A 13819-nucleotide genomic window follows, 5' to 3' on the forward strand; every position below is an offset into this window, starting at 1 on the left:
CTCATCACAGAGGCTGATGAATCTGCATATAGAGAGGATGAACCTCAAACTTCGACCAGCATTAAGAAGACAATAGAAATGGTAATCGACTTCAAAAATGCAAGATGTCTCGAACAAGCCCCACTATCCCTAAACGGTGAATTAATTGGGAGCGTTCAGAGGTTCAAGTTTTTGGGGATGAATATCACCGAGGAGCTCTCTCGGCCCGTCAGCAAAACCTCGTTAGCAACGAAAGCACAACAGTAACTATACTATATGAGGTGATGAGGGAAAGCCGATCTGTCTCAGAAATAGCTGGTCAACATTTTCTGTGCGATAGACAGCACACTGACACACGGAATGGCAGTGCTGTACTCTAGATGCAGCCCTCTATTTTTCTAGGCTCCATGTACTATCTAACATCTATGTGATATCGAAGAGTCTCTTAAAAGACCCTATTGTATCCGCCTCTACCACTGTCGCTGGCAGTGCATTCCACACACACACCAGTCAAGTCTGACATCTGCTCTGTACCTACTTCCATCAGTTAAAACTCTGTCCCCTCATGTTCAGCCGGTTCGGCGGGAGGAGAGAGAGCAGCGTTCCGCGTGTGCGCAGCCCTTCGGTGAAAAATGATATCGTATCCGTGAAATAGGGGCCGTGGACAATTCTGATTTGATGGAGAGGGACGTGAAAGTACAGAGGAACATCTGGAGAAATTTCTGAAACGCCCGTTCGCTGCTGTCGTTACTGCGTGATCGTGAATCTTCCGGAGGGAAGGCCTCAAAATCACCGGCTTTGCCTGCTGTTGGCGACCGAGATTGAGGTCGAATCGCTCGGATAGATACAGTACTCGGAACTCGGTGTCGGAAAGCTGATGGGAGGCTCGAAATTTTCGGACGCCTCGGAGTCGGATCGTGGTCGAGCATGGCAGGGAGAGTTTTTCTCATTCTCCCGTCTGCATGAGATGTGGGACATTTGAGAGACTTTGAACTTTTTACTGTGCTCAAGGACTGTTCGACATCAAGTTATGGTATTGTTGCAGTGTTGTAACAATATGTTATAATTATGTGATTTTGTTAGATTTTTCAGTCTTGTTCTGTCCTGTGTTTTGAGATATCACACTGGAGGAAATATTGCATCATTTCTTAATGCTTGCATTACTAAATGACAATAAAAGAGGACTGCGTGTCTTCATAATCTAAAACTAAAGCTCTGGGATCAAGCCTGTGGCTATCCACACGACCAATGTCTCTCATCATCCTATACACCTGCATGAATTTCCTGCATGCTTCTCTCCAGACTAAATAAGACGATGAGCTCACTGTGGTTTTGACGCCCTTTAGGGCTCTGGATGAAGTTGGTTAAACTCCTTCTTCCCCGCTCTTTTCAACGTTTTGTATCATTTTCACTCATTTCAAAGGACTGTGTCTCAGACAGCTGGGTTGTTGCAATGTGCCTCTAAAGTCTGACAGCAGGCTAGCGAGTGAACCTTTGATGGAGCAGAGTCAGAAACCAAAGAGTAATCAGCCTGAGTCAGGGCTTTGGGGCTCCAGAAAGAGATGGGACCTAGAATTTACCAGGAGGAGCAGGAAGAGGAATCAGACCGGTAGGATGTGGCTGCAAATGAAAGATCAGAAACATTTTCAAACAGTTTGAAAAAAAAGGTGGTTAATTTCTGCAAAATACTGGAGGAAATCAACAGATCAGGCTGCAAATGTGGAGAGGAATAAATAGACGTTTATGCTGAGCCCCTTCAGCATGTCTAGACTGTGTACTCCTCTGCTTAGTTGCTGCCTGAACTGCAGAGTTCCTCCAGCATTTTGTGCGTGTGCGTCTTTGTACTGTATTTCCAGCAACTGTAGAATCTCTTGTGTTTTATATGTACATTTGTAAGAGGATTGTACTTTGGCATTAGATACACGTTGATATTGACTATATTCTTTACGGGAACCGCTTTCTGCGTTAAAACAGCTGCTGAATTTTCTATGCGCACGAAAAAAAGCTGAGCTACGGACATGGAACTGGTGCTTCCGGAAACTTTTAATGGCACCGTGATTGCCCATAAATCCTTGCGCTACAAATTTCGCCGTCGCTGAAGCACCAATCAAATGCGCAGGCGTCAGCGTTGTGACGTTCCCGAATATCACGCATGCGCGCAGTACACAAAGGCCTTAGAAGAGCGGCGGCAGGTAGGAGCGAGTTTCCGGGGGTAGGGGAGAAGGGAGAGAGGGTGGGGGGCAGGGGGGAAGGGAGAGAGGGTGGGGGGGGCAGGGGAGACGGGAGAGAGGGTGGCGGGGGCGGGGAGAAGGGAGAGAGGGTGGGGGGGCAGGGGAGAAGGGAGAGAGGGTGGGGGGGCAGGGGAGAAGGGAGAGAGGGTGGAGGGGGCAGGGGAGAAGGGAGAGAGGGTGGCGGGGGCGGGGAGAAAGGAGAGAGGGTGAGGGGGGCAGGGGGAAGGGAGAGAGGGTGGGGGGGGCAGGGGGAAGGGAGAGAGGGTGGGGGGGGCAGGGGGAAGGGAGAGAGGGTGGGGGGGGCAGGGGGAAGGGAGAGAGGGTGGGGGGGGCAGGGGGAAGGGAGAGAGGGTGGGGGGGGCAGGGGAAAGGGAGAGAGGGTGGGGGGGCAGGGGGGAAGGGAGAGAGGGTGGGGGGGCAGGGTGAGGGTGAGGGTGGGGGGGCAGGGGGGAAGGGAGAGAGGGTGGGGGGGGCAGGGGGAAGGGAGAGAGGGTGGGGGGGGCAGGGGGAAGGGAGAGAGGGTGGGGGGGGCAGGGGGGAAGGGAGAGAGGGTGGGGGGGGCAGGGGGGAAGGGAGAGAGGGGGGGGGGGGGCAGGGGAGAAGGGAGAGAGGGTGGGGGGGGCAGGGGAGAAGGGAGAGAGGGTGGGGGGGGCGGGGAGAAGGGAGAGAGGGTGGGGGGGGCAGGGGAGAAGGGAGAGAGGGTGGGGGGGGCAGGGGAGAAGGGAGAGAGGGTGAGGGGGGGCAGGGGAGAAGGGAGAGAGGGTGGGGGGGCAGGGGAGAAGGGAGAGAGGGTGGGGGGGGCAGGGGAGAAGGGAGAGAGGGTGGGGGGGGCAGGGGAGAAGGGAGAGAGGGTGGGGGGGGGCAGGGGAGAAGGGAGAGAGGGTGAGGGGGGCAGGGGAGAAGGGAGAGAGGGTGGGGGGGGGCAGGGGAGAAGGGAGAGAGGGTGGGGGGGGGCCGGGGAGAAGGGAGAGGGGGGGAGGGGGGCAGGGGGAGGGGAGAGGGGGTGGCGGGGGCGGGGAGACGGGAGAGAGGGTGGGGGGGCAGGGGAGAAGGGAGAGAGGGTGGGGGGGGCAGGGGAGAAGGGAGAGAGGGTGAGGGGGGCAGGGGAAGGGGCAAGGGGAGGGGAGAGGGGGTGGCGGGGCGGGGAGACGGGAGAGAGGGTGAGGGGGGTTGGTGGTGGCGATGGCGGGGGCGGGTGGTGTTTCAACACCGACTTCGGGTAGTTGCTGTGACTCCAGACACCGTGACCCGCAATCCCGGGACAGTCCTGCTCCCTTCCCTCTCTCTCAGCCCCACCATCCGTACACGGGCCCCGGGGAGCTTCCGGCTGATGAGGGAATGGGAACCGATGGATCTCTCAGACAGAGCTGAGCTCCAGCTGTCTAAATGCAAAGATCGGGAACTCGGAGAAAGGGAACAAAATCTTTTACATCAGCTGTTGAGAAAATCACCTTTGTTCTGCCTCCAGTCACAAACAAGAGAAAATCTGCAGAGAGGGCACAGTTTTAAGGTGCTTGGAAGCAGGTATGAAGGAGATGTCAGGGGTGTTGTGTTCTTTATACGTACCGTGGGTTACTAATAACAAACCATATTCTGGCAGAATTGAACTTTTATTTAACAGCAACAAAACCACGTTGTACACTGCCATGCCTCTCGATCATTCTTCATTTCTGCTCATGTTAGGAACTCTGTCCAGTCACGTCCCGACACGTGGTATCACTACAAGGGGTAAGTTTTTTACACAGAGTGGTGAGTGTGTGGAATGGGCTGCTGGTGGCTGTGATGAAGCCGGATACAATAGGGTCTTTTAAGAGGCTCCTGGACAGGTACATGGCACATAGAAAAATAGAGGGCTATGGGGAACTCCAGGAAATTTCTAAAGTAAGTAGTGTTCGGCACAGCATTGTGGGCCGAAGGGCCTGTATTGTGTTGTATAAATGGGGAAGTCAGTTACCCATGACCTCTGGTTGTCGTCCCGCCCAACATCAGTGGGAAAAAAAGCTGCTTGCATTTACCCAATCTATACCCTCATACTTTTGTACACTTCTAACAAATCCTCAAAGCAATGTATAATTTCCTTGTTCATGCTTAGAGCCTGTAGACCCTGTGTCCGTCTCCTGAGTGAATAGAGATGAAAAACATGCTTTGGTTCTACACGTGGATTGCCATTCCGGTCTTCCAGAGGACCAACTTTGTGCCTTGCAATCCTTTTGCTCTTAATCTATCTCTAGAATCCCTGAGGATCATCCTTCCTCTTTTCTGCGAGGGCAATCTCATGCTTTTTTTTAGTCTTCCTGATTTATTTCTTATGTGTCCTCTTGCATTTTTTATACTCCATAAGAACTTACCTGCCTATCCCTGTTCTGCAACTCCATTTTGTGCTTCACCAGGGTCTCAATATCTCTTGCAAACCAAGGTTCCCTGCAGTTTCTATCTTTACCTTTTATTCTGACAGGCACATGCCCGCTTTGTACTTTCAAAATTTCGCTTTGAAGGCCTCAATTTACCAAGCACACCTTTGCCATAAAGCAGCCTGTCCCAGTCCACAGTAGCCAGATCCTAGTGTCATAATTCCAGGTGTTGATCCATGCCCTGAACACATCCGCCTTTCCTACGCTGCTCCTTGTATTGAAATATACAGGGCTCAGCATATTCACTGCACCATGCTCAACTTTTTCATTCCTGACTTTGTCTGAGGTCTGAACAACAAATGCCTCCACAACCCCTCCACTCTCTGTTCTGTTATTCAGGCCCCCATTCCCCCTGCAACGTTAGTTTTACCCTCCCCCACCCTCACCTCCCACGATGCAGATCTATCAGCCCTTTGGCTTTCCTCCCCCAGATTAATAAAAAGGAGGTGCATACCAGGTACGGGCAGATTGGAACAAATGGGGTACTTGTGAAATACAGGAAATTCAAGTGAACACTTCTGAAGGAAATAAAAGAAGGCATGAGGTTACCCCAGCAGACAAGGTGAAGGAGAATGCTCATGGATTCTGCAGGTATGTTAAGAGCGAAAAGATTGCAAGGGAAAAATTAATCCTCTGCAAGATCAGAATGGTAATCCATATGAGGAGACAAAATAGATGTGGGAGATTTTATTTTTTTGCTCAGGAGATGGACACAGAGTCTATAGAAGTGAGGCAAAGCAGCATCAACTTCATGGACCCTGTACAGATTACAGAGGTGGAGGTGTTTGCTGTCTGAAGGCAAATTAGCGTGGATAAATCCCCAGGGCCTGACTAGTTGTTCCCTGGGACCCTGCGGAAGACAAGTGCAGAAATTGTCGGGGCCCAAGCACAGATGTTTAAATAATCCTTAGTGATAGGTGAGGTACTGGAGGATTGGAGGACAGCCAATGTTCTTCCACTGTTCAAGAAAGGCTCTAAAAATAAACTAGAAAATTATACATTGGTGATCCTGACATCAGTAGTGGGAAAGTTATTGGAATATATGTGCAGGAACCAGATATGTAAGTATTTGGATAGATGTGGACTGATTAAGGATAGGCAGCATGGCTTTGTGCACGGTAGGTCATGTCTAACCAATCTTATAGAGTCTCTCGAGGAAGTTATCAGGAAAGTGGATGAAGGCAAGGCAGTGGATGTTGTCTACATGGACTTTAGCAAGGCACTTGACAAAGTCTCATATGGGAGGGTGGTCAAGAAGGTTCAGTCACTCAGCATTCAAGATAAGATAGTAAATTGCATGAGACACTGGTTTTGGGAGAAGCCGATGGTTGCCTCTCTGACTGGAGGCCTGTGACTAGTGGTGTGCCACAGTGATCAGTGCTGGATCTGTTATTGTTTGTCATTTATATCAGTAATCTGGATGATAGTGTGGTTAACTGGATCAGCAAATTTGTGGCTGACCACCAAGATTGGTCGTGTAGTGGTCAGCGAGGAAGAGTATCAAGGCTTGCAGTGTGATCTGGACCAGCTGGAAAAATGGTTTGAGAAATGGAAAACGGAATTTAATGCAGACAGTGTGAGTTGTTGCACTTTGGTATGACCTCCCTTGGGAGGTCTTTCACCGTGACTGGTCGAGTGTTGTAGAAGAAAGGGGCCTGGGAGTACAAGTCCTTAATTCACTGAAAGTGGTATCACAGTTAGATAGGGATGGAAAGCAAGATTTCAGCCCATTGGCCTTCATGAACCAAAGTACTGACAACGATAGATACTTTATACTTTATTGTCGCCAAACAATTTGTACTAGAACGTACAATCATCACAGCGATATTTGAATCTGCGCTTCACACTCCCTGGATTACAAATATTAAATATTAAAATATTAAAAATAGTTAAAATTAGTAAATATTAAAACAAATAAATTATAAATCATACATAGAAAATAGAGAAATGGGAAGTAAGGTAGTGGAAAAAAACCGAGAGGCAGGTCTGGATATTTGGAGGGTACGGCCCAGATCTGGGTCAGGATCCGTTCAGCAGTCTTATCACAGATGGAAAGAAGCTGTTCCCAAATCTGGCTGTACGAGTCTTCAAGCTCCTGAGCCTTCTCCCGGAGGGAAGAGGGACGAAAAGTCTGTTGGCTGGGTGGGTCGTGACCTTGATTATCCTGGCAGCACTGCTCCGACAGCGTGCGGTGTAAAGTAAGTCCACGGACGGAAGATTGGTTTGTGTGATATGCTGCGCCATGTTCACGATCTTCTGCAGCTTCTTTCGGTCTTACGGATGTTATGTTGAATTGTAGAAGATATTGGTGAGGCCTGATTTGGAGTCTTGTTTGCAGTTGTGGTCACCTACCTACAGGAATGATGTAAAAGAGGTTGAAAGAGTTCTGTGAAAATTCACAAGGCTGTTGCCAGGTCTGGAGGACTTGGGTTATTAGGAAAAATTGAACAGATCAGGACTTCATTCCTTGGAATGTGGAAGATTGAGCAGAGATTTGATTGTGATAGAGGGCATACATAGGGTAAATGCAAGCTGGCTTTCTCCACTGAGATTGGGTGGGACTACAACCAGAGACCATGGGTTAAGGGTGAAAGGTGAAACGTTAAGGGGAACATGAGGGGAAACTTCTTCACACAGACGGTCATCCGGGTGTGGAATGAGCAGCCAGCACAAGTGGTGCATGCGAGCTCAAGTTCAACATTTAAGAGGTTTGTGTAGGTAACTGGATGGTAGGGGTATGGGAGTAGAAAGTTTAAGTAGCTGGGCACCAACTAGATGGCCCAAAGGGCCTGTTTCTCTGTTGTAATTTTCTGTGACTGTGACAAGAACCTGAAATAATACAAAAATTCACACTAAGTCCTTTTAACAGCTGTGCGGACCAACTATTCATCTCAGCAGGAATTGTTTATATGGTGTTAAAACTGTGACACTTTAAGTTAATAATGCATAAAAGAAAATCCCAGCTGCATGTCAACAAAGCCTATTTGTGTGAGAGTGTTTCAGTTACTGTGGGGCCAGGTACCCATGCAGCTCAGTGGGAACAGGGAATAATACAAATGGAGAGAGTCAAACTGAATCAGGTCACAGACTGGGGAGAGTAGAAACATAGACAGGCTCTTTGGCCCACAAAGCTGTGCCATACATGTCCTTACCTGAGAAATTACCTCTAATTTTCTGAGCTCCATATACCTGTCCAGGGGTCTCTTAAAAGCCCCTATTGTATCCACCTCTGCCACCGTCGCCAGCAGCCCATTCCACACACTCAGCACTCTCTGCATAAAAAAACTTGCCCCTCACATCTCCTCTGTACCCATTCTCATAGAGACAGAAAGAACATAGAGAATATGATGGTCATTCCAGATACCATCACTGTGCCCAGTTAGAAGATGATTTCTCTCTCCAACTTGGTTTGAACTTCACTAACAGTGTGATGTCAGATCACACCTTGACTACTCCAGTGATTTCATCTGAACTGTTGTGCTACACCAACTGATGAATTTTGTAAATCTCTTTACAGGTTAAAACTGACAAGGAATTTGTCTACGGGAATCTCGAACACAACACGCCAGTTTTGCTGTCTCTGTCCAGATATTTAAAAAGTGGAGCAAGGGATTCACTCGATCATCCTTCCTGCTCAGACTGTGGGGAGGGATTCACTCGATCATCTGACTGACTGGCACGTCCGTCATTTTACACAAGGGGGAACACATTCTCCTGCTCAGTCAGTGGGAATGGATTCAGTTGGTCATTTCAATTGTTAGTTTTTGCTCTTTTGTTTGCCCTCTCTTTGGCTTTTATTTTGGCTTTGACTTCTCATTTCAGCCAGGATTTTGTCCTCCTTCCTTTGCAATGCTTCCACTTCTTTGGGATGTATCGATCACTCAGCTCCCGAATTGCTCCCAGAAACTCCAGCCATTGCTGCTTCGTTGTCACTCCTACCAGTTTTCCTTTCCGAACAAGTTTGTCCAGCTTCTCTGTCATAGAAACATGGAGAGGTTCAGTACAGAAACAGGCTATTTGGCCCATCTAGTCAATGCACTGGGACCTTCGCCCTTCAGACCTCTACCATCCAGGCTCCCATCCAAACTTCTTTTAAATGGTGAAACTGAGCTGATATTCACCACTTGTGCATTCCATACTCTCATGACCATTTCAGTAAAGAGCTTTACCAAATGTTCCCGTTAAATTTTCACCTTCTCCACTTGCCCATGACATCTGGTTGTCATCCCACCCAACCTCAGTGGAAAAAGCTGCTCGCATTTACTCTATCTGTACCCTCATAATTTTGTATACTTCCAACAAATCCTCAAAACAATGTATAATTTCCTTGTTTATGTTTAGAGACTTTTTTGGTCCATAAGATGATGAGGGCATTGATCATGTGGATAGCCAGAGGTTTTTTCCCAGGGCTGAAATAGCTAACACGAGGGAGCATAGTTTTAAGGTGCTTGGAAATAGATACCGAGAGGATGTCAGGGGTAAGTTTTTTACACAGAGAATGGTGGGTGTGTGGAAAACACTGCTGGCTATTTCTGTGAGAGTGTTTCAGTTACTGTGGGGCCAAAAATCCATGCAGCTCAGTGGGAACAGGGAATAATACCAATGGAGAGAGTCAAACTGAGCCAGGTCACAGACTGGAGATGGCAGAAATACCCCATTCTTATAGAGACAGGAAGAGCATCAGAGAATTTGATGGTCATTCCAGATACCAGCACTGTGCCCAGTCAGGAGATGATTTCTCTCTCCAACTTGGGTTGAACCTCACTGTAACAGTGTGATGCCAGATCAAACCTTGGCAACTCAAGTGATCTCATCTGAAATGTTGTCCGACACCCACTGATGGATTTTGTAAATATTTTTACAGGTTAAAAATGACAAGGAATTTGTCTGCGGGAATCTAAAACACAAAACGCCAGTTTTGCTGTCTCTGTCCAGATATTTAAGAAGTGGAGCAAGGGATTCACTCGATCATCCTTCCTGCTCAGACTGTGGGGAGGGATTCACTCGATCATCTGACCGACTGGCATGCCCATCATTTTACACAGGGGGGAACCCATTCATCTGCTCAGACAGTGAGAATGGATTCAGTTAGTCATTTCAACTGAAAGTACATCAGCAAGTTCACACTGGGCAAGGCCATTCACCTGTTCTGTGTGTGAGAAGGGATTCAGTCGGTCTTCCCACCTGTGGACACACTAGTCATTTCGCACCGGGCAAAGGCTGGTCATCTGCTAAACTTGTGGGGAAGGATTCACTCGGTCATCTGACCTAATGGCTCACCAGCGAGTTCACACTGGGGAGCGGCCATTCACCTGCTCAGACTGTAGGAAAGGATTCACTTCGTCATCTCTCCTACAGAGACACCAGCGAGTTCACACTGGGGAGAGGCCGTTCATCTGCTCAGTGTGTAGGAACGGATTTACTCAATCATCCCACCTACAAGCACACCTGTCTGTTCACACTGGGGAGAGGCCATTCACCTGCTCCAACTGTGGGAAAGGATTCACTAATTCATCTCACCTACTGAGACACCAGTCAGTTCACACTGGGGTGCAGCTGTTCACCTGCTCAGTCTGTGGGAAGGGACTCACTTGCTCATCCCACCTGAAGCTTCATCAGCGAGTTCACACTGGAGAGAGGCCCTTCACCTGCTCAGACTGCGGGAAGGGATTCACTTGCTCATCCCAGCTGAAGCTACATCAGCGAGTTCACACTGGGGAGAGGCCGTTCTCCTGCTCAGACTGTGGGAAGGAATTCACCCGGTTATCTGTCCTACAGAGACACCAGCGAGTTCACTCTGGGGAGCGGCCGTTCACCTGCACAGTGTGTGGGAAGGGATTCACTCGATCATCCCACCTACAAGAACACTGGTCTGTTCACACTGGGGAGAGGCCGTTCACCTGCTCAGACTGTGGGAAGGCATTCACTTGCTCATCCCACCTGAAGGTACATCAGCGAGTTCACACTGGGGAGAGGCCGTTCACCTGCTCAGACTGTGGGAAGGGATTCACTCAGTCATCTGAACTGAAGGTACATCAGCGAGTTCACACTGGGGAGAGGCCATTCACCTGCTCGGACTGCGGGAAGGGATTCAGTTGCTCATCCCAGCTGAAGGTACACCAGCGAGTTCACACTGGAGAGAGGCCGTTCACCTGCTCAAACTGCGGGAAGGGATTCACTCAGTCATCTGAACTGAAAGTACACCAGCGAGTTCACACTGGGGAGAGGCCATTCACCTGCTCAGTCTGTGGGAAGGGATTCACTTGCTCATCGCAACTGAAGGTACATCAGCGAGTTCATACTGGGGAGAGGCCGTTCACCTGCTCAGACTGTGGGAAGGGATTCACTCGGTCATCCACCCTACTGACACACCAGCGAATTCACAGTGGGGAGCGGCCGTTCACCTGCTCAGACTGTGGGAAGGGATTCATTCAGTCATCTAAACTGAAGGTACATCTGAGAATTCACACTGGAGAGAGGCCATTCACCTGCTCAGACTGTGGGAAGGGATTCACTCAGTCATCCACTCTAATGGCACACAAGGAAGTTCACAGTGGGGAGCGGCCGTTCACCTGCTCAGACTGCGGGAAGAGATTCACTCAGTCATCTGAACTGAAGATACATCAGCGAGTTCACACTGGAGAGAGGCCGTTCACCTGCTCCAAATGTGGGAAGGGATTCACTTCGTCATCTAAACTGAAGGTACACCAGCGAGTTCACACTGGAGAGAGGCCATTCACCTGCTCAGTGTGTAGGAAGGGATTCACTCGATCATCCCACCTGCAAGCACACTGGTCTGTTCACACTGGAGAGAGGCCGTTCACCTGCTCAGTCTGTGGAAAGAGATTCACTCGGTCATCCAACCTACAGAGACACCAGCGTGTTCACACTGGTGAGAGGCCGATCACCTGCTCAGACTTTGGGAAGAGATTCCCTCAGCCATCTGCACCAAATGTGCACCATTGAGTTCACACTGGGGAGAGGCCGTTCACCTGCTGTAAATGTTGGAAGCGACTCACTCAGTATTCTAACCTTATGTAACTCCTGCTTCGGCTAGCAGCTTAATGTAGGGGGTGATAGCCCCCCAGCCCGGCCAAACTTAAGAAGTCACATTTGGGTGGATGCTGCTTGATGTGTCCCCTGTTACAAATCAGTACCCCGAAATAACAAACGGTACATAATATGTGATTAAACAATTGGGCTTTATAGTTCTTACTTTGACTATAGGGTTAGTAAAGAAAACAAGAAAAAGGGCCCACTCTCTCCATTTGCGACTTCTCATCTCTCCCCAGCAAAAGACCGTGAAAATCTCTCTTCCAGACTCACAAGAAAGAACATTTCTCTCATTGGATAGCCCCGCACTCCAAAACCCTGTTATCTCTAGTCATAACCTAAACATTGCTGCTACAGAGAAACCATTACCTCAGCAGTGAAACAATACAGAGGGGCCATTACATTAACAGTGAAACCTCACAGCATGTTATACTTGTGACACACTGCCAGGTTCACACCGGAGAGAAAGTTTCAATAAGCTGCATGCTGGATATTTGTCCATCCCTGTTGCTGAATGCTATTTCGAGAGTGACTGTTAGTGCTGAACTCCGCAATTATTGCTGTTGCTCACCACACCCAGTTCTGCACCCTGGTCACTGAGTGTGGGAGGAGTTTCTTCTGCTGCGTATTCACATTTATTGGGACTGGAGTTTTATATGGACTGGAGTGGAGAGCGGCCAGTGAAGGAGTGGAGCTTTGAGGCTTTGGCTCGAGAGGTTCTGGCAGTTGGATTGTGCAATCAAGTCAATCAAGATTTGGATAGCTCAGACCCAGCAAAAAGCAGCTGATTGGGCAATCGAAAATTGAAAAGCTCAACAAACTAGTAAGAAGAGGGGTAGCTGAAGCGGAGCGGCCAGTGAGTGAGTGGGCCAGTGAAGGAGTGGAGCTTTGAGGCTTTGGCTCGAGATGTTTCGGCGAGCAGAGGCAGAGGACGAGCTTGCTCCCAGTAAGGTAAGGCCGGGTATGTATCTTTAATTATTTTGATTAACTTAGGAGTTGGTAATGGAGGCAGTAGATAGGGCAGCCCAGTGCTCTGATTGTAGGATGTGGGAAGTCAGGGACAGCACAATTGTCTCTGATGACTAAACCTCAGGGATCTGTACTGGGTCCAATGTTGTTTGTCATATATATTAATTATCTGTTTGATGTTGTAGTAAATTGGATTAGTAAGTATGCAGATGATACTAAGATAGGTGGAGTTGTGGATCATAAAGAAGGTTTTCAAAGCTTGCAGAGAGATGTAGACCACTTAGAAGAGTGGGCTGAAAGATGGCAGAAGGAGCTTAATGCTGATAAATGTGAGGTGCTGCATTTTGGTAGGAGTAATCAAAATAGGACATACATGGTAAATGGTAGGGCATTGAAGAATGCAGTAGAACAGAGGGATCTGGGAATAATGGTGCATAGTTCCCTGAAGGTGGAGTCTCGTTTGGATAGGGTGGTGAAGAAAGCTTTTGGTATGCTGGTCTTTATAAATCAGAGCATTGAGTAGAGGAGTTGGGATGTGATGTTGAAATTGTACAAGGCATTGGTAAGGCTAAATTTGGAGTATTGTATGCAGTTCTGGTCACCAACTTATAGGAAAGATGTCAATAAAATTGGGAGAGTACAGAGGAGATTTACTAAAATGTTGCCTGGGTTTCATCTAAGTTACAGCAAAAGGTTGAACAAGTTAGGTCTTTATTCTTTGGAGCGTAGGAATATTGGGAGTTAGGAAAAAAGTGAACAAGCAGGACCTCAAGGGTGGTAATCTCAGGATTGCTGCCTGTGCCACGAGACAGAGAGGGTAGGAACAGGAAGTCATGGCAGTTGAATGTGTGGCTGAAGAGTTGGTGCAGGGGGCAGGGGTTCAGATTTCTGGATCATTGGGATCCCTTCTGGGGAAGGTCTGACCTGTACAACAAGGACGGGCTGCACCTGAACTGGAAAGGGACCAATATCCTGGCGGGCAGGTTTGCTGGAGCTGTTGGGGAGGGTTTAAATTAGTTTGGCAGGGTGGTGGGAATCAGAATGTGAGTGCAGAGATTAGGGTAGAAAGACAAGGGCATGATGCTATGTGTTCTGAGTTGGTGAGGAAGGACAGGCAGGGGACAAAATGTAAGTGTAGCCAGTTCGAGGTGTTGAAGTGTGTGTATTTCAACGCTA

The 13819-nt window shown here is 48.7% G+C and overlaps 1 pseudogene; it reads left to right on the forward strand.

The window, feature by feature from the left end:
- Nucleotides 1-3457: 3457 nt before the first annotated feature.
- Nucleotides 3458-13819, forward strand: part of LOC134341957 (zinc finger protein 208-like) — a 37811-nt pseudogene continuing 27449 nt past the window's right edge.

Source organism: Mobula hypostoma, unplaced genomic scaffold, assembly GCF_963921235.1.
Source record: "Mobula hypostoma unplaced genomic scaffold, sMobHyp1.1 scaffold_42, whole genome shotgun sequence".
Classification (NCBI taxonomy): Eukaryota; Metazoa; Chordata; class Chondrichthyes; order Myliobatiformes; family Myliobatidae; genus Mobula; species Mobula hypostoma.